Source organism: Rhinatrema bivittatum, unplaced genomic scaffold (genome assembly GCF_901001135.1).
Source record: "Rhinatrema bivittatum unplaced genomic scaffold, aRhiBiv1.1, whole genome shotgun sequence".
Classification (NCBI taxonomy): Eukaryota; Metazoa; Chordata; class Amphibia; order Gymnophiona; family Rhinatrematidae; genus Rhinatrema; species Rhinatrema bivittatum.
Window position 1 is genome coordinate 241,775 of NW_021820270.1, and position 23,732 is coordinate 265,506.

The following is a 23,732-nucleotide window of genomic DNA, read 5'->3' on the forward strand; positions in this document are numbered from 1 at the left end:
CAGGTAACACATTTAGCATTTAACATTAGTTCACCTATTAAAAAACTGCCTGATGATGGAACTTTAAGACAGAACCAGAATATAAGTTTATAAAAATGCATAGAAGAGTCTCTGGTTCATCCGCTCAATTAGTTATGCGCCCATGTAATGATCTCTTGCTTATCTTACACAAAGATTCTAGTCTAACGCAGGCCCTGATGATATCTTTATTAAGAAGGCAAGTACATGCCCTGTACCTTCATATAAAGGACGCTGTCATGCCGGATTTCATAGCTGTCTTCTATAGTCAAGATGGACTGTCTATGCTTTGATGCAAGAATTCATAAAAGGCAGCCATTGTTTAATATAAAGCCAATTTTGGCAGTAGAGATTTTATGGCCATGTGATAAAAAGGTTTTGAGTTTTCACAGAATTTTGAGATTTTATTCCAGATTTGCTGAGGCAAATCTGCCAGAATTTTACTGGTGGTTGGGGAGAATATGTAAAAGAAATGGGGAACATTTTGCTTCTGATTTTTTTTTTCCCAAAGAATCTGAAGCAGATTTGCAATCCAACAAAATCCGCTTCACATTTCTTAAAAATCTAAAGTGAATTTTTAAAATCCACTTGGCATATCCTCAAAAAGACCCGATGAATCGATGTGAAAAACCTTCAAAACGTTTCCGAGCATTGAACTGGTTGGTGAAGCAGTTTGAAGACGTTTGCGGGCTCATATCCATCACTGGCAGTTAAGAGTTATCAGTCTCTTCTTTTTTTTTTGGAGGGGAGGGTTTAGTGTCGATGTCAAGTGAATATGTTGTGTGGTTGTAGGTGCCCAGGGCTGGTAGTGAAATTGAATGTCCTCAGCTAATGGGGTCACAGCTCAGACAACCAGCATTGTAAGTGCCTCATACCGCAATGTCCGAGACCAGGGAGTGAAAGAGCTGTGGCCAACTCTCGGTACCAACTAGTACACAGGTGGTTTCTGGGATCTGGACCTCTGTTAACTATTGCCCCTTGCACCTAGGCAGCATCAAGCTGTGTGCACCAGTACAGTATATGCCTCGAGTCACATCGGCACTAGTTATAGTTACGAAACACTTGCAGTGTAATGCCCGACGCCGCCTGCTTTCCTGGGTTTCTTGCTTTACTTAACCCAGCTGATCGCTTCCCCTCAGCAATCATGAAAAGCGATGAAAGAGGCTGAGAAGCGTGCGAGAAATGGAGTGAGCTCGCAGTGGTGCTAAGAAGAGGTGAACGGCAGGATGCGTAAAACAGGGTGTATTGCATATGGACACCTAGCTGGTAACGCGTACAAATGTACACAACTGGTCCGAGAGCTCCTTCTAAACAGCCTGTCTACAGCACCTAAGGTAGGCATCCTACACTCTCTGTAATACCAATGGGCAATATATTGTTTTTTGGAGTAAACCTGTCCTAGACGGGTACTTCCATAATCTGAGATGGTGTGAGAGGGACCAGGGAGTGTGGTAGTACTGAGCTGGCGGTGTAGCGTGGTACTTAAACGTGAACTGAGACCCTGAATCGTTTCTCCTAAGGCCCACTCGCTCGCTGCAGGACCGTGAGCGAGCCACCTGCCTCGCGCGTGTTGCACGTAAGACTGCAGGGTCTGTAGCAGAAAGACTCTGCCCACGCCGGCTATCTCTCACACTGCGAGGTAAGGCGAAGGTGCCACGGCGGTGGTAAATCCGTTCACCGTGAAGGGTTTGGAGAGGTGCAAAGCCCGGGACTGAGGAACGGCGAGAAGGCAGTGCCGGCGTATCTGGAGCGTGTCCAGAGAAGACAAAGAGTTTGCTTGCAGCCCACGCCAGTCCCTGCGTAACAGATGACCAGCGTTTGGGCACCGGCTCAGTTTAACGTCTGCCGAGGCCAAAGGTGCCTAATTAAATGACACGAGGTTTCCACTTAACTTGCGTCACAATTCGTGAGCCACAGTCAGAAAGCCATTGACACCTTTTTTTTTCTTCCCTGTTTTCTTCAAGGAGATGAATGTTGGTTCTTAGGAAAGTTGCTGGACTGCCCATTTCCGTACACACAGCGGTCATGGTTCAGCCCGGCCACCGGGCATTACTGGATGTGCACCGCCAGTGACATCACCTTGGATGAGATGTGGGAGCAGCTTTGTGAACGGCTGCCAGGCCCCCGTCTGAGCTAGCTCTGGCTCTTACCCATGCCAGCCCGTAATGGAAGTGCTGCCATCGCTGGATGAAGAGCGCCGCCGTAGATCACCCAGAAATGACATCACTTCAGCCGACGCCGCACTTGTTGGCGCAGCTGGGCGCCGGCGGGCCACGACGCCCTGGTTCCCCGCGCAACGCGGGTCGCCACTTACAGAAGCCGGTGGCGTTCGGCCACGGCGGCTTTAGCTCGGCGCGCTACGTTAGCGGGCGGAACTGCAGACCCCGAGGGCGCGTTTAGGCCTCTGAAGACAGCTGCCGCCCCCCCCCCAAGGCTGAAGCTGCTCGCGCCTCGCTAAAGTGACAGGTGAGCAGAGGGCCGGCTCGGTCGCCGTCACCTGGGAGCTCTCCAGTTTGCTGCCTTCGTTAAGGCTCTGCACTCCCTGGGTCAGCCGGGGCTGGGGATGCTGCAGAGCCAGGGGGAGGGAGGGAGGAGGAGGAGGAAGCTGTGGTCATTGCTTAAGGGTGACACGGTGGTGGCAGAATAAGGGGCTACGACTGCAGGGCTCTACCACGGCAATGAGATGACTGGGAAAGTGCTGGGTCAGAAACTGCACATGGGATTTAAGAGAGAGGAAATCCTCCTAACCCACTCGTCTGAACCTAGGAAAACAGCAGGGTTACCAGATCTGAGAACCCAGCAGCCATTAGCTCTTTTCGCTGTGCTGATCAGCCTGTGCTTGCAGCGCGAGTCGCTGTAACGGTACAGCCCTTCCCCACTGGGTCGGTGACAGTCCCTGACTTTGCTCCCCGGTTTGGCTGGACGAGGGACGCCGAAGGCTGCTGCAGAGGCCTCTGGGCAGAGGGAGTTGCGGTCGCCGCTTAAGGTGACCCCCACCCCCAGATTCAGGCCTACATCGTTCCCATGATCCCGGGCCTGGGAACATCGCCGCAATGACCGGACGAGGTGTGCTGGAGAGGGGAGATACTCCCGGGCAGCCCCAGAGGAAGGCGGTGCTGGTTCCGGCTGAACCGGAAGCCCAGGGGGGCAGCAGGAGGAACCGGGCGGGTCAAGGAATAAAAGTGCAAGCACTTACGCCGTGTTGAGGATTCGCGCCCCGAGACCCCATCTGGAGAGGAGCCCCTCCCTCCCTGACGGACTTGGCTTCCTTTAAAACGGACCTCGCTGGATATTGGGTTTGATCGCGGCTCTCGACGTCTCATAAAAATCCTCTCTCTCTCTCTCTCTGTCTCCGCAGCTTCCAAAAGTACAGCGGAAAAAGTTCAGGGAGCGAGACTGCTGCCAATTAACCGGGCGAACTCTCAATTAACGCGGCCTCACTAAAACATTAAAAAAAAAAAAAAAAAAAGAGTTCTTCGCTTTAACTTCTTTTTGAGATCAATCAACTCTGTGGCAAGCTGTCAGCGCTAAAGTATGAGAGTGACTCATTTAGGCTTTCATTACACACGCGTCTCTATTGTACTGCCCTAGTAACAAAAGGCTGTAAATCAATTAAAGGGAGCCGCGGAACTGAACGCCAGCACCATTATTATTATTATTATTATTTTAATCTGAGAGCAGATTTAATGGGCTTCCTAGCATAGGCCTCTCTAAGCCTACTCACGTCTCAGCCCCGGGTTTGAGAAAGCAAGTATTTAATGGGAATGCAAAATGATTTTATTACGCTAAACAAATAAATCAGACCTTTAAAAGCCCAGCATTCAATAACCGGGCATTTTTGGTCGATGCGCCCTACCGGCCACTGACAGCACTGGGAGCGTAATAAGTTTTATGTCATTCCTCCGGTCGCCCTCGTTCTTCATGTCCCGCACCTAGGAGGATGGGAAGGACCACATGCAAGGCTCCCTCCCCAGCCGCAGGAGCTTTGCCCCCTGAAGCCCACCCTTGTCTGGGCCAGGGATGACCACCCACGGCGCCGAGAGGAAAGGCAGGCCCGACAGTCGCACAGGCCCGGAGTCCACCCTTAAGCGGGAGGGAGAACGGTTCCGAAGGCTCGAAAGGCCCGGCGGGGGAAGAGCAGGGGAAGGGCATCTTTAAAAGCCATGGAGGGGGGGCAAATGCCTTTCCTGGTTCCCTTCCCCCAGAGGAAGGAAGGGAAGGGACCCCGGCAGCAGAGTAAGGAAGAGCAGACCAGGCCTGTGAGCGAGGGCACCCTGCCCCTCCCCTTCCTTCCACCCAGGGGTCCAGTCCTCCTTACCTTGCAAAGCTGCCGCAGGGCCGGGGAGGGCTTGCACCGATTCCCCCCCCCCCCCCCCCATCCATTGCTTCTGCTGCCACCAGGACCTGGACTACTGGAAATAGGTTAAAGCTGCTGGAAGGCGCCGTGAGGAAGCAGGAGGGGAGGGGGGGCCACGGGGAATGGAAGGGGGGAGGCAGGAGGTCACAGTCTGCTCTCCATGTGCATGGACACAGCCGTCTAAACGTCTCCCCCATTCCAATCAAACCTCCGCCCTGGGATTTGCCTTTGGAAAATAAGATGGCAATGTTTACTGTCACTACTCAGCGGGGGAACATTTTTAGGACGATGGGTCCAGATGCCTAACTTCTGAGAACCTCTTGGAGGTTTGCCCCGGTGTGACTGGGTGGTTAACTAATTAACGTAGATCACAGAATTGGGCAATTTGTGTTTCATTTTGATTTTTCCCCAAAAGAAATGCACAACCTTTCTACAATTCCCAAATATTTTCTGGTTCCTTCATCTTGGGGAAAACAGAGCACGCTATTTTTCAAAATGAATGAAAATGAAAAAAAAAATAAAATAAAATCCCACAAAACAAAAACAATGCATACAAAAATGATTTGAAAATGAACTGAAATGAAAAATGCTTCCCTGCCCATCCTTAACATATATTATTCTGTAAAGCGATCCATGGGCACGTCTAAAAAGGTCCGAACTTAAGTCTGAAGCCTGGGGTATTTCAGGAATCTGCTCATGGCCATGCAGCAAACGTTGGGCAGAGGAGCTGACGTTTCCAGCGTCACAGCTTTGAACTTTCACCTGTACACTGAACCAAGAACCTTGCCCTCCAGAGAACTTTCACCTGTACACTGAACCAAGAACCCTGCCCTCCAGAGAACTTTCACCTGTACACTGAACCGAGAACCCTACCCTCCAGAGAACTTTCACCTGTACACTGAACCAAGAACCCTGCCCTCCAGAGAACTTTCACCTGTACACTGAACCGAGAACCCTGCCCTCCAGAGAACTTTCACCTGTACACTGAACCGAGAACCCTACCCTCCAGAGAACTTTCACCTGTACACTGAACCGAGAACCCTGCCCTCCAGAGAACTTTCACCTGTACACTGAACCGAGAACCCTACCCTCCAGAAACTTTCACCTGTACACTGAACCGAGAACCCTACCCTCCAGAGAACTTTCACCTGTACACTGAACCGAGAACCCTGCCCTCCAGAGAACTTTCACCTGTACACTGAACCGAGAACCCTGCCCTCAAGAGAACTTTCACCTGTACACTGAACCGAGAACCCTGCCCTCCAGAGAACTTTCACCTGTACACTGAACCGAGAACCCTGCCCTCCAGAGAACTTTCACCTGTACACTGAACCGAGAACCCTGCCCTCCAGAGAACTTTCACCTGTACACTGAACCGAGAACCCTACCCTCCAGAGAACTTTCACCTGTACACTGAACCAAGAACCCTGCCCTCCAGAGAACTTTCACCTGTACACTGAACCAAGAACCCTGCCCTCCAGAGAACTTTCACCTGTACACTGAACCAAGAACCCTGCCCTCCAGAGAACTTTCACCTGTACACTGAACCAAGAACCCTACCCTCCAGAGAACTTTCACCTGTACACTGAACCAAGAACCCTGCCCTCCAGAGAACTTTCACCTGTACACTGAACCAAGAACCCTGCCCTCCAGAGAACTTTCACCTGTACACTGAACCAAGAACCCTGCCCTCCAGAGAACTTTCACCTGTACACTGAACCGAGAACCCTACCCTCCAGAGAACTTTCACCTGTACACTGAACCAAGAACCCTGCCCTCCAGAGAACTTTCACCTGTACACTGAACCAAGAACCCTGCCCTCCAGAGAACTTTCACCTGTACACTGAACCAAGAACCCTGCCCTCCAGAGAACTTTCACCTGTACACTGAACCAAGAACCCTGCCCTCCAGAGAACTTTCACCTGTACACTGAACCGAGAACCCTACCCTCCAGAGAACTTTCACCTGTACACTGAACCGAGAACCCTACCCTCCAGAGAACTTTCACCTGTACACTGAACCGAGAACCCTGCCCTCCAGAGAACTTTCACCTGTACACTGAACCGAGAACCCTGCCCTCCAGAGAACTTTCACCTGTACACTGAACCGAGAACCCTACCCTCCAGAGAACCGATGTGTTTTTCTCCAGCTTCAAATACCGTGTCTCTCTTCCCAACCTTCTTGCTCCCAATCAGGATACGGATTTTACGGCTTTCCTTTCTGTTGTATTTATCAGGCCCCAGTGCAAGGAAGCGCTCGTGAAGAGCGCCAGCCGTACCCTGAGTGGAACTCGCGCAGTCAGCAGTGGGAGAAGTGGAACGGGTTGACAGTGTCGGATCTGCAGTTGTGCGGTTTTCCCAAGAGATGTGGTGGTGATGTAGGAACCAAAATCACAGTCTGGCATGAAACTAGTTAGTCGAGGGGAGCAATGACAAAACGGAGAAGCGACAGAGGCAGAGGGGCCGATGGAACAAGACGCGCTCTGAAAACGGGTGCTCGTTACTGAGTGCCTGCTTTCCTAACGCGAGCGCAGCCACATCCCCGTGCGCCCCAGTGCAATACGTAAATGAGAGCTAGCGTAAAAAAGGCCGCGCTACGGGAGAATGTGCGTCTCTGAAACTCAAAAGAGGTTACTGCATCGGGTGCCCGCAACTGCAGTGGGCACTGGAAACGAGAATCCGTTTGGATCACGCTTGCTTTGGTTATTTTGCCGAGGTAGCGATTTTTGCGTGCCGCAGTTTATTACATATGGCGCCCATTGCTATGGGCAATTAAATTGTGCGTGAATTTTTGAGCCAATCACTATATATTTATTTTTCGCCACTGCAAGCAGTAAATTCAAGAGCTGGGACGATACTAAGGACACGTTTATCGTAACCCAGAAGACCACGTTTTGTAATGTTTCTCAGGAACCCCTGAGTGCGAGTTGACTTTACCCCACCTCTGGGACCGGAGTTAAATTCCGCACGCTACAAACCGTGCGTTGGGCGCGCAGCGCTTTCCTGCATCCGGCGGTAACAGCGAATGTCCTCGTCTACATGGAATTCGCATGCTTTGGGCACTATCAGGTCCGCGTTCGTTAGGGCGCGTGTTTTGGACGCGCTGATCTCCTTACTGCAACGGGTGCTAATCTTGGGGCGCCCAACGGCAGGTAAATTTGTGCCCTAGGCTTGGGCGCACCTTATTGCATCGGCCCCCGAGCTAGGCAAGTGGCCACGAGCCAGTCAGGTTTTTAGGATAATCTACAATTAAAGGTGAATTTTAAAAGCCCGGCACGTGACAAAATCAGGAGTTACGCGCCCAAGTCAGGCCGGCACGCCCGAGTACGTGTGTACTTGCCGCTACGTACACAAATGGAAAGTTAAAAAAAAAAAAAAACCATGGGCATGGTCAGGGCAGGGCATGGGCGTTCCTGGCTTTCACAATGAAATCTGCGCATAAATACTTACACGCACGGGTGTGCGTCGGGGTCCCCTGCTGTGTACCTTTCCTTCTGCCATGGATGACGTCAAATAGATGTGGGGTTTTAAAAGTCGGGAATAACAGGGGGAGAAGGGAGGGGGGTTTTGGAAGGCCTCTTCCTTACCTTGACGAACGGGGAACAAACTGGGAAAACGGGTAGTGGCATCAGCGCGCGTATCTTTTAAAATCCCCCACTTAGTCGGTAGAAGCAGCATTTGCGCCCATAGGCGTGCATCCACTTAAAACTGCGCGCACGTGTGCATGCGGTCAGGCTATTTTATGAGGGCGCAGAACTCATATGCTAATAAAATGGCTGCATCCCTAGGCGAGGGCCAACGAACGCACGCACAAGTGCGTCCGCGCGTCTGTTTAAAAGTTATCCCGGTCTGCACGAGACACATCTGCATGCAATGGAGGTGGAGCATGCAAAGAACATCTCATGAATATTCAGTGCAGGCAAACTTGAAAACCCAACTGGCTTGCGGCACTTGAGGATTGGAGTTGGCCTACCCCAACCCTTCACCATCCTTTAATTCACCGCGAGATCTCAAAGCTGCGCTCGCTGATAGGGGCTTTGGGGTTCACTCTCTCTCCATTCCTCGCTCATAGAAAAATGAGCTGGTCTTGTGGATCCCAAATTGCTTACAGTCACACACAAGCCTTAGCTTGTGTGGGGTTTGGAATAAAAAGAAAAAAATGCAGAACAAACTATTCCCTTGTCTAGTTTGTATTTTCCCTTTAGTCTTTATTAAATCTTTTATTAATTATTCAACTACATGTTCATGTGGTCCTTTTAATGGTCTTCGGCCCGAGTGCCTAGTTATATGTATTTATCCTGTTCCTTCTCACAAATACTGTTGCACCAATTCTCTGTGGACAAAGAACGGAGAAGCACTCAAGCGTCTTTTATACACAGCAGCAACATCCCCAGACCTTCAGGAGGGTAAAAATGCTCTAATTTGCATGCCAGGAAGGTGGAGGTGAAGCGGCAGAGGTAGGTTAGGATGTGACTTTCTTCTGCTACCACTCTAACTGCTACTTAACTCGTCTATTGCATCAAGGATAGGTCTCCAGGGGCATGAGCCCAGCAGGGAAGGGTTAGCATGGCCGTCATGGTTAGTGATTCAATTATCAGAAAGATTAATAGCTGGGTGGCTGCTGGACATGAGGATTGCTCGGTGACTTGCCTGCCTGGTGCGAAGGTGGCAGACTTCGTGCATCACATAGGATAGGATTTTAGATGGTGCTGTCCTGGTACGGGTGCGTACCAATGACACAGGAAAGTGCAGGAGGGAGCTTCTAGAAGCCAAATTTAGGATTTTAGGGAGAAAGATGAAATCCAGCAGGTCAAGAGTAAACCTTCTCAGAAAAGCTCCCATATGCAGGACCCCAGAGGCAGGCAGAGCTCCAGACAGAGTCTCAATGCGTGGATGAGAGGATGGTGCAAGGAAGAGGGTTTTAGATTTATTAGGAACTGGGGAGGAGGGGCCTTTCCCAAAAGGACGGGCTCCACCTTAACCAGAGTGGAAGCAGGCTGCGGGCATTAACCTTTAAAAAGGAGACAGTGCAGCTTTTAAACTAGAACAAGGGGGAAAGCCAACAGTCGCTCAGAAGTGCATGGTTAGGAATGATGGATCTTTGAAGGAAATCCTAATTTCCCTGTTCTCTTAGTATCCCAGTAGAGAGGTTGCTATAAATCTAAAATGGATCAGGTGTCTTTAAGTAAAGAGCAGACAGAGCAGAAAGATTCCAAATTACCCCCGTCAACTCATAAGCAGCTTGTTAATACAAACAAAAACAAACTTTGAAATGTCTATATACAAATGCTAGAAATCTAAAAAATAAGGTGGCAGAGTTAATGTGTACAGTCCTGGCTGAAGAGGTAGATATAACTGGCGTCTCAGACACCTGGTGGGAGGAGGAGAACCAATGGGACACTGATACCAGGATACAAATTATATTGAAATGATAGGATGGATCAAATTAATAGAGGGGTTGCACTATATGTTAAAGAGAGCATTGAGTCAAACAGGATAAAAGTTCTGCAGAAAATAAAATGCAATGTTGAATCTTTATGGATAGAAATTCCAGGTGAAAAGGGGAATAAAATAGTAGTGGGGGTGTTTTACCATCCACCTGGCCAGAATGAACTAACAGAGAATGAAATGCTAAAGGGAAGCTAACAAAATCAGCAGCACAGTAATAATGGGTGATTTCAATTACCCCAGTACTGACTGGGTGAATGTCACATCAGGATATTCTAGAGAGGTAAAGTTCCTAGATGAAATAAGTGACTGCTTCATGGAGCAGCTGGTACAAGAACCAACAAGAGGGGAAACTGTTTTAGACCTAGTCCTTAGTGAAACACAGGATTTGGTGCGAGAGACACCAGTGCTGGAGCCACTTGGCAATAGTGATCACAACATTATCAAATTTGACTTAATAACTGGAGGGAGCACAAAAATGATAAAATGAGGAAAATGGTTAGGAAAAAACTGAAAGGAGCAACTGCAAAGTATGAATTTAGCTCAGGCATGGATGTTGTTTAAAAAGACCATCTTGGAAGCCCAGACCAGATGTATTCCATGCATTAGAAAAGGTGGAAGGAAGGTGAAATGACTAACGACATGGTTAAACGGTGAGGTAAGAGAGGCCATAATATCTAAAAGAATATCTTTCATGAAATGGAAAAGGGATCTGAATGAAGAAAACCGGAAACAGCATAAGCACCGGCAAGTCAGATGCAAAGCACTGATAAGGAAGGCAAAGAAAGCTTGTTGTGAAAGCAAAAACTCATAGTAAAAACATTTTCAGGTACATTCGATGTAAAAAGCCTGCAAGGGAGTCAGTTGGACCATTAGAGGTTCAAGGGGTAAAAGGGGCACTTAGGGATGACAAAGTCATAGCAGAGAGACTAAATTTTTACTTCACTGAGGAAGATGTAAGAGATATGCCCTTGCCAGAAATGATATTCAAAGGTGATGATTCAGAGGAACTGAAACAAAACTCAGTGAACCTAAAAGATGTACTAGGGCAAATTGACAAACTAAAGAGTAGCAAATCACCTGGACCAGATGGTATACATCCCAGAGTGCTGAAAGAACTGAGAAATTAAACTGCAAACCTGCTACTGGAAATTTGTAAACTATTAGTAACACCATCTCTGGCACCTGAAGATTAGAGGGTTGCCAATGTAATGCCAATTTTTAAAAAGGGGACAAAGCCAACATGGACTTAACCAAGAGAAATCTTGCCTCACAAATTTGCTACATGTTTTTGAGGGAATAAAACATGTAGATAAAGGTGAGCCAGTTGATACAGTGTATCTGGATTTCCAGAAAGCATTTGGCAAAATCCCTCATGAGAGACTTCTTAGGAAATGAAAAAGTCATTGGATAGGGGGCAGTGTCCTATTGTGCATTGCAAATTGGTTAAAAGATAGAAAACGGAGAGTAGGTAAATTTTCCCGATGGAATAAGGTGAATATTGGAGTGCCCCATGGATTTGTTCTGGGACCACTGTTTTTTTAATATATTTATAAACGACCTGGAAATGGGAACAAGTGATCAAATTTGCCAATGATACAAAATTATTCAAAGTTGTTAAATCACAGTGAGAAATTGCAAAAGGACATTGCAAAACTGGGAGACTGAGCATGCAAATGGCAAATGAAATTTAATGTAGTCAAGTTCAAAATGATGCACTTAGGGAAGAGTAATCCAAATTATGGCTACAACATGCAAGGTTCCACATTAAGAATCACCACTCAGGAAAAGGATCCAGGTGTCATCGTTGAAAATACAATGAAATCTTCTGCTCAGTGTGCAGCAGCAGCAGCCAAGAAAGCAAATAGAAAGCTAGGGATTATTAGGAAAGGACTGGAGAATAAAACACAGAATATCATAATGCCTCTGAATCACTCCATGGTGCATCCTCATCTTGTGTTCATATATCATACACAAACAGAATGCTGGGGATTATTAGGAAAGGAATGGAGAATAAAACAGAGAATATCATAATATCTCTGTATCACTCCATGGTGCATCCTCATCTTGTGTTCATATATCATACACAAACAGAATGCTGGGGATTATTAGGAAAGGAAGGAGAATAAAACAGAGAATATCATAATGCCTCTGTATCACTCCATGGTGCATCCTCATCTTGTGTTCATATATCATACACAAACAGAATGCTGGGGATTATTAGGAAAGGAATGGAGAATAAAACAGAGAATATCATAATGTCTCTGTATCACTCCATGGTGCGACCTCATCTTGTGTTCATATATCATACACAAACAGAATGCTGGGGATTATTAGGAAAGGACTGGAGAATAAAACAGAGAATATCCTAATGTCTCTGTATCACTCCATGATGCGACCTCATCTTGTGTTCATATATCATACACAAACAGAATGCTGGGGATTATTAGGAAAGGAAGGAGAATAAAACAGAGAATATCATAATGTCTCTGTATCACTCCATGGTGCATCCTCATCTTGTGTTCATATATCATACACAAACAGAATGCTGGGGATTATTAGGAAAGGAATGGAGAATAAAACAGAGAATATCATAATGCCTCTGTATCACTCCATGGTGCATCCTCATCTTGTGTTCATATATCATACACACACAGAATGCTGGGGATTATTAGGAAAGGAATGGAGAATAAAACAGAGAATATCATAATGCCTCTGTATCACTCCATGGTGTGACCTCATCTTGTGTTCATATATCATACACAAACAGAATGCTGGGGATTATTAGGAAAGGAATGGAGAATAAAACAGAGAATATCATAATGCCTCTGTATCACTCCATGGTGCATCCTCATCTTGTGTTCATATATCATACACAAACAGAATGCTGGGGATTATTAGGAAAGGAAAGGAGAATAAAACAGAGAATATCATAATGCCTCTGTATCACTCCATGGTGCATCCTCATCTTGTGTTCATATATCATACACAAACAGAATGCTGGGGATTATTAGGAAAGGACTGGAGAATAAAACAGAGAATATCCTAATGTCTCTGTATCACTCCATGATGCGACCTCATCTTGTGTTCATATATCATACACAAACAGAATGCTGGGGATTATTAGGAAAGGAATGGAGAATAAAACAGAGAATATCATAATGCCTCTGTATCACTCCATGGTGCATCCTCATCTTGTGTTCATATATCATACACAAACAGAATGCTGGGGATTATTAGGAAAGGAATGGAGAATAATATAGAGAATATCATAATGTCTCTGTATCACTCCATGGTGCATCCTCATCTTGTGTTCATATATCATACACAAACAGAATGCTGGGGATTATTAGGAAAGGAATGGAGAATAAAACAGATAATATCATAATGTCTCTGTATCTCTCCATGGTGCATCCTCATCTTGTGTTCATATATCATACACAAACAGAATGCTGGGGATTATTAGGAAAGGAATGGAGAATAAAACACAGAATATCATAATGTCTCTGTATCACTCCATGGTGCATCCTCATCTTGTGTTCATATATCATACACAAACAGAATGCTGGGGATTATTAGGAAAGGAATGGAGAATAAAACAGAGAATATCATAATGCCTCTATCACTCCATGTTGCATCCTCATCTTGTGTTCATATATCATACACACACAGAATGCTGGGGATTATTAGGAAAGGAATGGAGAATAAAACAGAGAATATCATAATGCCTCTCTATCACTCCATGGTGCGACCTCATCTTGTGTTCATATATCATACACAAACAGAATGCTGGGGATTATTAGGGAAGGAATGGAGAATAAAACAGAGAATATCATAATGTCTCTGTATCACTCCATGGTGCATCCTCATCTTGTGTTCATATATCATACACAAACAGAATGCTGGGGATTATTAGGAAAGGAATGGAGAATAAAACAGAGAATATCATAATGCCTCTGTATCGCTCCATGGTGCAACCTCATCTTGTGTTCATATATCATACACAAACAGAATGCTGGGGATTATTAGGGAAGGAATGGAGAATAAAACAGAGAATATCATAATGTCTCTGTATCACTCCATGGTGCATCCTCATCTTGTGTTCATATATCATACACAAACAGAATGCTGGGGATTATTAGGAAAGGAATGGAGAATAAAACAGAGAATATCATAATGCCTCTGTATCACTCCATGGTGCAACCTCATCTTGTGTTCATATATCATACACAAACAGAATGCTGGGGATTATTAGGAAAGGAATGGAGAATAAAACAGAGAATATCATAATGCCTCTGTATCACTCCATGGTGCGACCTCATCTTGAGTATTGTGTGCAGTTCTGGTCACCACATCTCAAAAAAGATATAGCAGAATTAGATAAGGTACAGAGAAAGGTGACCAAGATGATAAAGGGGATGGAACGATTCCCCTATGAAGAAAGGCTAAAGAGGTTAGGACTCTTCAGCTTGGAGAAGGGATGGCTGAGGGAAGATATGATAGAGGTCTATAAAACAATGAGTGGAATGGAACGAGTAAATGTTAATCAGTTGTTTACTCTTTCAAAAATTACAAAGACCAGGTGACAACAATGAAGTATATAACAGAAAATATTTTTTTTTACTCAATGCATAATTAAGCTCTGGAATTTGTTGCCAGAGGATGTGGTAAAAGCTATTAGTATACCTGCATTTAAAAATGGTTTGGACAAGTTCCTGGAGGAAAAGTCTATTAAACATTTTTAAGGGAGAGTTGCAGAAATCCACTGCTTATTCTTGGGATCAGCAGCTTGGAATCGTATCTACCCATTGGGGACTTGCCAGGTTCTTATGGCCTGGATTGGCCACTGTCGGAAACAGGATGCTGGGCTTGATGGACCCTTGGTCTGACCCAGTATGGCATGTTCTTATATTCTCAACTAACACATGTAAACCCCAATATTGGTAAATTCAAGTACTGAGGTAAAAATATCAACTACCAAAAATCAGGCTACCACAAGTACAATAGCATTATAACGTAGACGCTTGTAGTGAATTTTGACCAGTCATAATAGGCTTCATCTTATAAGCAACATAGCAACATTGCTCTTCCATAGCAACATACTCTTCCAGAACCCAGCCGATGTGGACCCTAAGGCCGACCTCTAGGTGTCGCCATTCAGCGACGAGTGAGATTCTCTGCCTGCAGGTGCTGTGAATGCTGCCTCCTCCACAGCATCCCCGGACCTAATAATAATAAATAATACATAACCCCCGCCCCAGCGGGGAGGAGCTTGGCCTAGGAATCTGGAAGTATGTAAGGCTATAGTGGACATGCTATAGATTCATAATTTTGACAATTTTTCTTTGATGCTACTTTGGTCAAGATAATGTGGCGTGTATAAAACTGATTTCAATAACATCGTTTATCCGACTGGGATCCAAATGGGTTTCAGAACATGTCCTTTCATAAAGTGACTGCAACCACCCCTGCAGGTTTAGTGCCTGACTTGTGCTGGGCAGCTTTCAAGGCAAGGAGGGGAATAGGAACTGTGATAGTATCACTGTTGTTATTTCCCAGCTGCAATTGGGTGAACTGAGGTATGGGGCAGATAAGGACTTGCCCAAGATCACCCCATCAGAGTGAGAGGAATAGGGATAGGGAAATAGCAAGAGTACCTGAATGTAATCCACTTCGAAGTGCCGAAAAATGTGAAAAGTGGAATATAAAAAAAAAAAAGCTCACATCCTGCAAATGCATGCCTCACACTAACCCTTGCCCATTTCCCCACCCCTACCCCAATGAGATGAAAGTTAAGCAGATGCCAAACACCACCTAAAACAGTCTCTGAAGATCTACAAAGCTGGACTTCAAACTCCCGAGCATACTATAATTCATAAACTCCTGGCCTTCAGATAGTGGTGGATCAAAACCAGCTGCACGTTATAGAAGTCCCATAAAATGAATGACCTGGAATACCTTTCATAGCCAAAAAGCATATTTATCAATACAGTTACACTCACTTAACGATACAAAAGTTAAGTTCTCATTGCAGATAAAAAGTCATGTGGATAATGTAACCCAAGCTGTAAAAAAGAAGCAGTCATTTTAAAACGAATTGAAATCTGCACTGAATTGAGCATTTTGGTTTTGGTTTGTTTTATGCTGAAACGAATGCACAATTCTCCAAAAATCCTAAACATTTTCATTTTCCTTAGTTTCAGACAATAGTGAACACTATTATCAGAATCAAAAATGAAAAATTGAAGTAAATAAAAAGCCTACAAAAGAAAAAAAAGATTTGAAAATGAAACAAACAAACCAAATTTTTAAAAACATTTCCCTGCACATCCCTACTGGTTAATATTACAGCATTTCCTGTCAGTGCTCACTGAAGGATCTGCCCATGATGGCCAAGATTGCCTGTAAGCCTTCAGTAGCCCTGCTGTGTAAGTCATCAACAACATAGTGGAGTTTGTATAATCTCAACAAAACAAAACCATTTTTTAGTTTTTGTTTATTTGCCCAGACAACGGCTTTAGCATACTGTTCAAAAGTGTTTGCGGTGTCAGTCTTGGCAGCCTATTATGTAGACTTTAATTAACACATAATGATACCACCAAGAGGTCAGCTTAATTACCAGGGCTTAATGACATGCATTTCAGCATACAAAATATTGTGAAAATTCAGTTGGATTTTTTTTTTTCAAGTTATAATGTTTTGGATTTTTTTTATAAGAAAAAGAGAATGCATTTTTTAACGATGGTTTGCACTTGGAGCATAAAAATCTTAGGTATTATAATTAAGAATTTTTCAAAAGGACATCATTCCTGGAGCCTTATTTGAGTGGGCAGTTTCTCTATGCAGAACAGGATAGCAACAGGACAAAGTATCAAAATAAGATAACAACAGATTTGTTTAAGCAATGTAACTCCTCGTAATTGTGAACTGCATTTCTGTGTGTGTGTGTGTGTGTGTGGACAGAGGATCTGCAGGGAAAAACAATTAATATAATTACTGCAGAAATAGCCAGGCTCACAGCAGACACAGTCAACTCCCTATATGCATCTAAATTGGCAGAAATCCCACAGTCAGCGGGGCTAGGAGTCACAACATTCTGAGCAGCGTCCTGAGGTTGAGACCCATCCAACAAAATCCAATGCCTTGTATAGCTTGGCCTTTCCCACAGACCAGTACCAGGCATTAATGGACGAAAGCAAGAGGTGCTCCACAAGATGCAACCTGATTAGGAGGCTGAGGTTCCACTAGCACTCAGGACCCCCGAGAGGGGCTGGAAGCTGGGCCCAGTTACTCCAGGACCTAGCAATGGAACGAGAGCACAGAACATTTTTTTTACCATTTTCTGGGGTCTGAGGGTCTGGAAGAAAGACAAAAAAAAAAAAAAAAAAGGAAGTTAAAATAATAACCCTCTCCCGATTTTGCTAAGGGAAAACCCACCTGCACAGTATATATATATAATTGGAAAGCATAATTCCAGTGTGCCCGTCCAACCCCGTACGCACGGATCCTAACCTGCTTTCAAAAGGCTTCATGCACTGGCACAGAGGCCATCTGAGAGATTACAAGAATGGATCACAAAAGCCGATAACGCAAACCTGAGCATCAGGAGCTTTTCACCGACGCCCTTTCAAAGCATTCTAGCATAGTAACTAGGGACGGGCATTCGTTTTCTACAAAACGAAAAAAAAAAAACCCACAATGAAAACCCCTGCCAAACTCAGGGATTCTTTTTCAGGCCCAGCGACATTTAAATTACCCCTCCCCCCCCCCCATGGAGGTCCCGTAGATGAAACGGGGCAGGAGCTATATCCCCAGTCACTCCCGTCTTCAGAATGGCACCGGTCGGCCCTGAGGCCGGGTCCGTTTCGTGGCATGGCCTCCGTTTTGAAAAATGTGCCCGGCAGGGCAGGAGCAACTGCGGGGTAGGAGGGGGATCGTTCCTGCCCCATTTCCACTACTGGAGCCCCACGGATGGGGTAAATGGCATTCACAGAGGATAAAGGCCCGAGGGGGGGGGGGGGGGGGGAGGTGTTAATTTGTAAATGTCGGTGCTGGGGTAATTTTCGGCGGGGAGGGGAAGGGGGTGCTGTATTTTCTCTTCTCTATGACAAAAGCGAAATAAACAGCAAAAGAGAATGAAAAGCTGAATACAAAAAAAATGAAGTTTCTTCGATGCGCGATTCTGACATTAACCCTGCTGCTTCCCTCAGGCAGCAGAGCAGACGACAGCAGATGACCTCCAACTGGGCCACCCAGACTGCCCGCTTATGGCGGGTCACACTGCTCAGGATCTACCCCAGCTGCCAGCCGGAGACGTTTAGCTGCTTGTAAAGCTCCTGTCAGGTTTTCTTGTTTTTCACTTTGTTTCACTACTAGAGGAGTTCCCTTACTTAATCCAGGCCCCCATGTTTGACCAACAGATTCATCATCCTGCTATAAATATAATAATAATAATATAAATACAGCGGAATGATGAGGCGGGGGGACGGTTTCACCTGCCGCACCCTATCGCCCCCACAACAAAAGGTGGCGCTATTTACCGCCCCGCTGCCACCACCTCATTAGCCTTAACCCTGCCCAAACCCCTCCCTGACTCCACCCCTTCCCCTAATTAAAGTTTTAGCTCTGCATGTGCTCGTTACCGCGTGCGTTAGGGCGTCGGTGCGAGCGATAGCGCCCCCAACGCGTATGATAATAGCCCGTCGCATTTTTAAAGAATGTTAAATAGCAGTGAAAACCAGCAAACGTTCTTGCTTGACCGTCTGACTGCCTCTGGCCCTGCTGGACCTTGCCCAGCCACTGTCCAGCAGCAGATGGGGGTCCAGACCCGGAGGCCGTTTATCTCCAAAGAGTAAAGACAGTCGGAGAAACACAGAAGCATAAAACATAATGGCAGATAAGGACGATAAAGGTGCATCCAGCCTGCCCTATTTCATCCCTGCCTGTGTGCCTTACATACGCTAGTTTGATCTCTGCCTTTCCTCTTCTGATCCTCTCTGCTTATCCCAGGCTTTCTTGAATTCTGTTAACTTTTTTTTTTCTTTTTCTGTCTCCGTCACCTCCGCTGGGAATCCATGCCATGCATCCCTCACACTTTCTGCGAAGAAATGTTTGCTGACGTGGCTCCTGAGTCTACCCCTGGTGCTGGGCTGAAACAGGCTCTCGGGATCCCTTTTTGTTAAATCATTTAATGGGGAAAAAAAAAAAAAAAGTAGCTCGCCAAGTGGAACAACGACGGTGCGAGCCCCTTCGTAAGAAGTGCGCTGCGTGCCACTGGATTAAGGCTACAAAATGTAGACACCTTGAAGATGGAAACTGTGAAACAGGACTGCAGGAAATTGTCCCAGGAAACGTGTCTGGTCACAGTATATATATATATAGATGAGATGACTTCATCTTATACCAGTTACATCTCCGGTGAATCTCCGTTTATGCACGACAATTGTGATAGCATAATTTAATCCATAAGTAAAAACCCAGTTCCTCGGTCGTTTGACGGAGCCATGGTTAAACGCATGGACAGACAATTAATATTCCAGTCCTGGAGTGTTATTGAGGCCATGCTTCATTTTTCCCTGCAGCTGAAGAGAAGGCAGAGAAGCTTCAGGGCCGTCCATGTCCCCATCGTCCATGGGCGGGCTCGGGAATACATTGGCCTTCGGTCGCGTTTCAATCAACAACACCTCAAACAGAGAACATAATTCTCGCTGCCGGTAAGAGAAGGTCCCTGGGACTCAGAAGAGGCGTCTCCTGTAGGACTCGGTGCGGCGGCTGAGATGGGCAATTTTCAGCTCCACTGGAACTCGACGTAGCACGGGGGCCTGCTCACTCCCTAAGGAACTGTCCTCCTAATGCAATGCCCGCCCCCTACCTGCAACACAAATCTTTGGGTTTACTCAGTGCGGGATTGCCTAAAAAAATAAATAAATAACAGCAGCTGCTGGCAATGACGTATAAAGGGTCACCGTCACGTTGCTTTTCACAGAAACAAATACTTTTTTTTTATTTTTCTCTTGGATCTCTGCCTTTGGACGTGCAACTCCACAAGACCCTTTCTTCCCAGAGAAATGTACACGTGTGCAAAAAATTCTGCACAGAAGGAAATGTTTGCAGATCGGAGTCAAATATCCCTCAAAGCTGCCTGAATATCTTTTCTTTTTTTTTTTTTGCTGTAGAAGAGAATGGGGTAGAATGATTTCAGATCCTTCCAGAAATTGTTACACGGCTCGGGGAATTTGGCAGATCTGAAACCGGCCAGTCTCCCCACTTGGGTGGGCGGGCTACTTGTTTTACCTTTCCCTCTAACCGTGTCCTTCGTGTACGTACAGTGGGCACGTGGCTCTGGCCTCCTCCTCCTCGGGCTCAGCTACGAGACTGGAAGATGTGCGTTCGTCGTGCACTCAGGACGCGCGCGCACAGGAGAGAGAGCGATGCAGGCCGCTGTTCTGCCCTGGCGGCTTTGCGCTCTGCCGCGCTCTTCCAGGCTAGGTGGGCAGTCCCTCCGCAAACGCCCTCTGCATCTCTGGCGCCCTCTGCCGGGCATGGCGGGTGCTGCGTTTTGGTGCAAGCTTTTCTTTTCAGCAAAAATCGGTTTGCACCCATTACCCCAAACTCACGTTCCAACCGGCCCGAGAGCATCGACGTTAGGCACCAGACTCCGATGCGCCATGGTTTGCACTAACGCTGAGCCCTGGCACTACCGTCGTTTGTTTGTTTTTTTTCTTCTCTCGCTGCCTTTGCCCTTGAATTTTGTGTGATTGCTGGGGTGGAGAGAGATGCCATTACCCCCGGTACCACTCAGCGGCATTTCAGACAGGGCTGGCTGCTGCTGGGTTCTGTCGCTGGGAGACGCACGCGGCGTAGCCCTTCAGCTGAGTCACCCCCCCGGGGCAGCCTAGGAGAACCGGGGCTGCCGTGCTTTGCTTTGTTGCACGCGTGTTTAACTCCAGCTCCCAAAGGAAAGTTACAGGAAAACCCAGGTCTGGACTAAAATCCTAATGATGACAGGGGAAGTGGACTGAGAGCTGATCCGAAAGGGCCAGCCTGGCTAAGGCAGTGACGAGCAGCGCTAGCAGTAGTGGTTTACACACGTGTATTATGTGTGTGTGTGTGGTGTCTCTCTCTCCCTCCCTCCCTGTTTCCTTACACAAAATGATTTACATCTTTGTTTACGTTGAGCTGTATCTGCCTCATGTCGTCTACGCTCTCTCGCCTAACACTTTCTTCCGAGCTGAGGGATGGATGTGCGAGGATGCTAAGGTGACCAGATTTTACCTGCCCCCCCTGCAGCTCGGAAACCAGGGGGGCGTGTGCCCTGGATCATTTCTCTGTGCCACCCCGGCCCCCAGGCCTGCCGGGCGACTGTGGAGAGGTTCTCCTGCACAGGAACTTCAGACATTTCGGAACAATCTTAGGCTTTCAAAAGAAGACTCTGCAGATGCACAGAGTAAAAAACAAGAAAAAAAAGATCCGTGGTGTTCACATTCTCCTCATTTGCAGAGTGATAGTGATCCGTGTATGTCTCGGATAAAGAAATAGATTCGGTGTTCGTGTGACAGTGACCCTGCTCGCTGTCTAGAGCCCAACCCCTAGCACCAACTTCAGAGCTGTTTGAAAATCTATTATCTCCTATAGGGCCAGGAAAGGGACAACGCGCCGTCTTTATTTTCTGATGAAACAAAGGGTTTAATCGAGGCCCCCGTGGGAAGAACGGGGCAAATGCATCCGAGGAAGCCAAACTGATTTTTTTCTTTTCAAAATGCCCAAGTTAAACCAATTATTGAATGTCGTGGATCTGCGATCGGTTCTAGTCGAATTAGTTTCCAGGGTGGGCCCTTTCTAAAATTAACAAGATGCATCTACCAATTTAATCGCCCGGGACGTTACCTACATTTTGGAATAAATGGTGGTGCAGCATCAGACCTGGGCTTTAAGGGTGATTGTGGTCCAGGGTGGATCCGGTGCATTAAGCACTCGTCCAGGTAGCTGATATGGAAGTGAGCGGGGCTTTCTCCCCCTTACAGAAGCCAGGTAGAAATGTTTGTGGGGAGAAGAACTGGCTACACGCCCGTGCCGTGAATCCAGGAAAAAGCCGGATTCCTATCCAGGCGTGCACAAGAAGGTTGATGGTCAGGGAAAGGGAAGCTGCCTGCCTGAGAATGCCAGCGAGCTCTGGATGAGAAACAAGGCATAAGCCTGGGGTTCCCAGGGAGCGGGAGCACTGAGCAGACTGGAAGGGGCAGGTGCTCTTTGTCTGTGGTTATGTTCTATGTGTTTTTATTAAATATTTCATTTGACATATCGAATAGCCTGTTCTGAATTCATTATAAATAAAAAATAACAACAACATAATATGCATTGACTGGATGCTCTTTGTTTGTTTATGCTTTGTGTTTACATTTTGAAATAATGAGCAGCTACCTGCAAGGTAACATTGCCCTTCAGTGTATATCGCAAGTGGCAATGTGGATCAGAGAAGGATGCACACGCTTCAGTGTTTCCCGTAACAAAAATGTGAAACATTTCAAAATCACGTTCCTCTTTAAACTTATACTGACGGGCACCACAGATCTGAAGAGGAAATGAACTAAACTAAAATCAAAGGCACGGTGCACAGCTCTTTGGAAAGAGGCTTTATCTTTTTTTAATAGATGCAACATCTGGGTTGTGACAGAAAACGAACTGCATGGAAGAATCCTAGTTAAGCAGTCTGCAGGCCTGGGTGTGACATCATGATGACCTCATCCATGATGTCACCCACAGATGGGCTCACCAAGCAGCTAAGCCAACATGTGCTATATCCATGGAGAATTGGCTCACTGTATACATGGAGATCACATCTCGTTTACTGATGCGCATAACTAGAGACAGTTAATTACTTGGCTGAAACGTCACTCATGTCGGTGATGATTATAAAATGCAGTTATTCTGTTTTACAGCGCCGTGAACTCGTGGCAAAAAGGAATGGCTTGCTTTTTTCCGGAAAGTGGGAAAAGTGCAGTCCCAGTAGCAATTTAGATCTGTAATGTGCCTTTCCTAACCAAGAGCTTTGCATGAGGCTATTTAATGTCACTTCTTGGGAGGGAGAGAGGGGGCTGATGCCTGACCTGCAGGAGACCTTCCAGGGGGGGGGGGGGGGCCATGATTATTGTAGCTCTGCTGCTGTACGTGCAAACAGAATATGGCCGCTCCGGCCCTAGGGGGGAAATTCTTATTTGGAAGCACTATTATTCGCACTATAAGAGATTTATGGTGTCTGCGTGGAAATCGGGACGAGATGAGCACAGAGCGGCCGTCTCCTCTCAGCCTCGACCCGTGGCAAGCGTCTGCTTCCCGGGCTCCGTGCACAGGCGAGGTGGACGACCATATACATGGAAGCGCATTCATAAGGAAGCCAAAATAATCCGAAGAGGCTTCCCCCTTGCACAGTCAAGGTCGCGTGGTGTCCACCTGCATATGGAAAGGAGCCCAGAAGTGCTTTGAGTTTTGCGCTTGCGGATCAGACAGGTATCTGCGTGCACCCAGAGTCTAACACTTGGGGGGAGAAGGCATGGGGGGGGGGGAGGGGAGGGGAGGGGAGGGGCAGCCCGTGCAGAAAGCGTTCATGCAACAATCGCTTAATTGTTCGCTCTCCGGCAGAGCTGTTCGTTTTATAGAGAACGGAAACGTAACCTTTGGGAAAGATGGGGGTGGTGCTGATTTTGAGGTAATGGATCATGTTTTAATAGTTTGCAAGAACCTCATTGAGATTGCTGTCAAGAGCCGAGGATTCATCACCGAGACAGCAAATCAATCTTTTCCAATAACACACAGCTCTCCTCACCAGTGCCTGCCTGTGCTAGACAGAACAGAATCCAGGCATGGCTTCTAGACTTTGCATTATCTGCTTATAGGTTAGGTGTTCGCAGTTT

At 46.5% G+C, this 23,732-nt stretch overlaps 1 long non-coding RNA gene across 1 annotated transcript in view; it reads right to left on the minus strand.

Annotated features, from left to right (window-relative positions):
* The window catches only part of LOC115081323, a 109,033-nt gene that overhangs the window by 84,479 nt on the left and 822 nt on the right, over positions 1-23,732 (minus strand). The window lies entirely within an intron of this gene.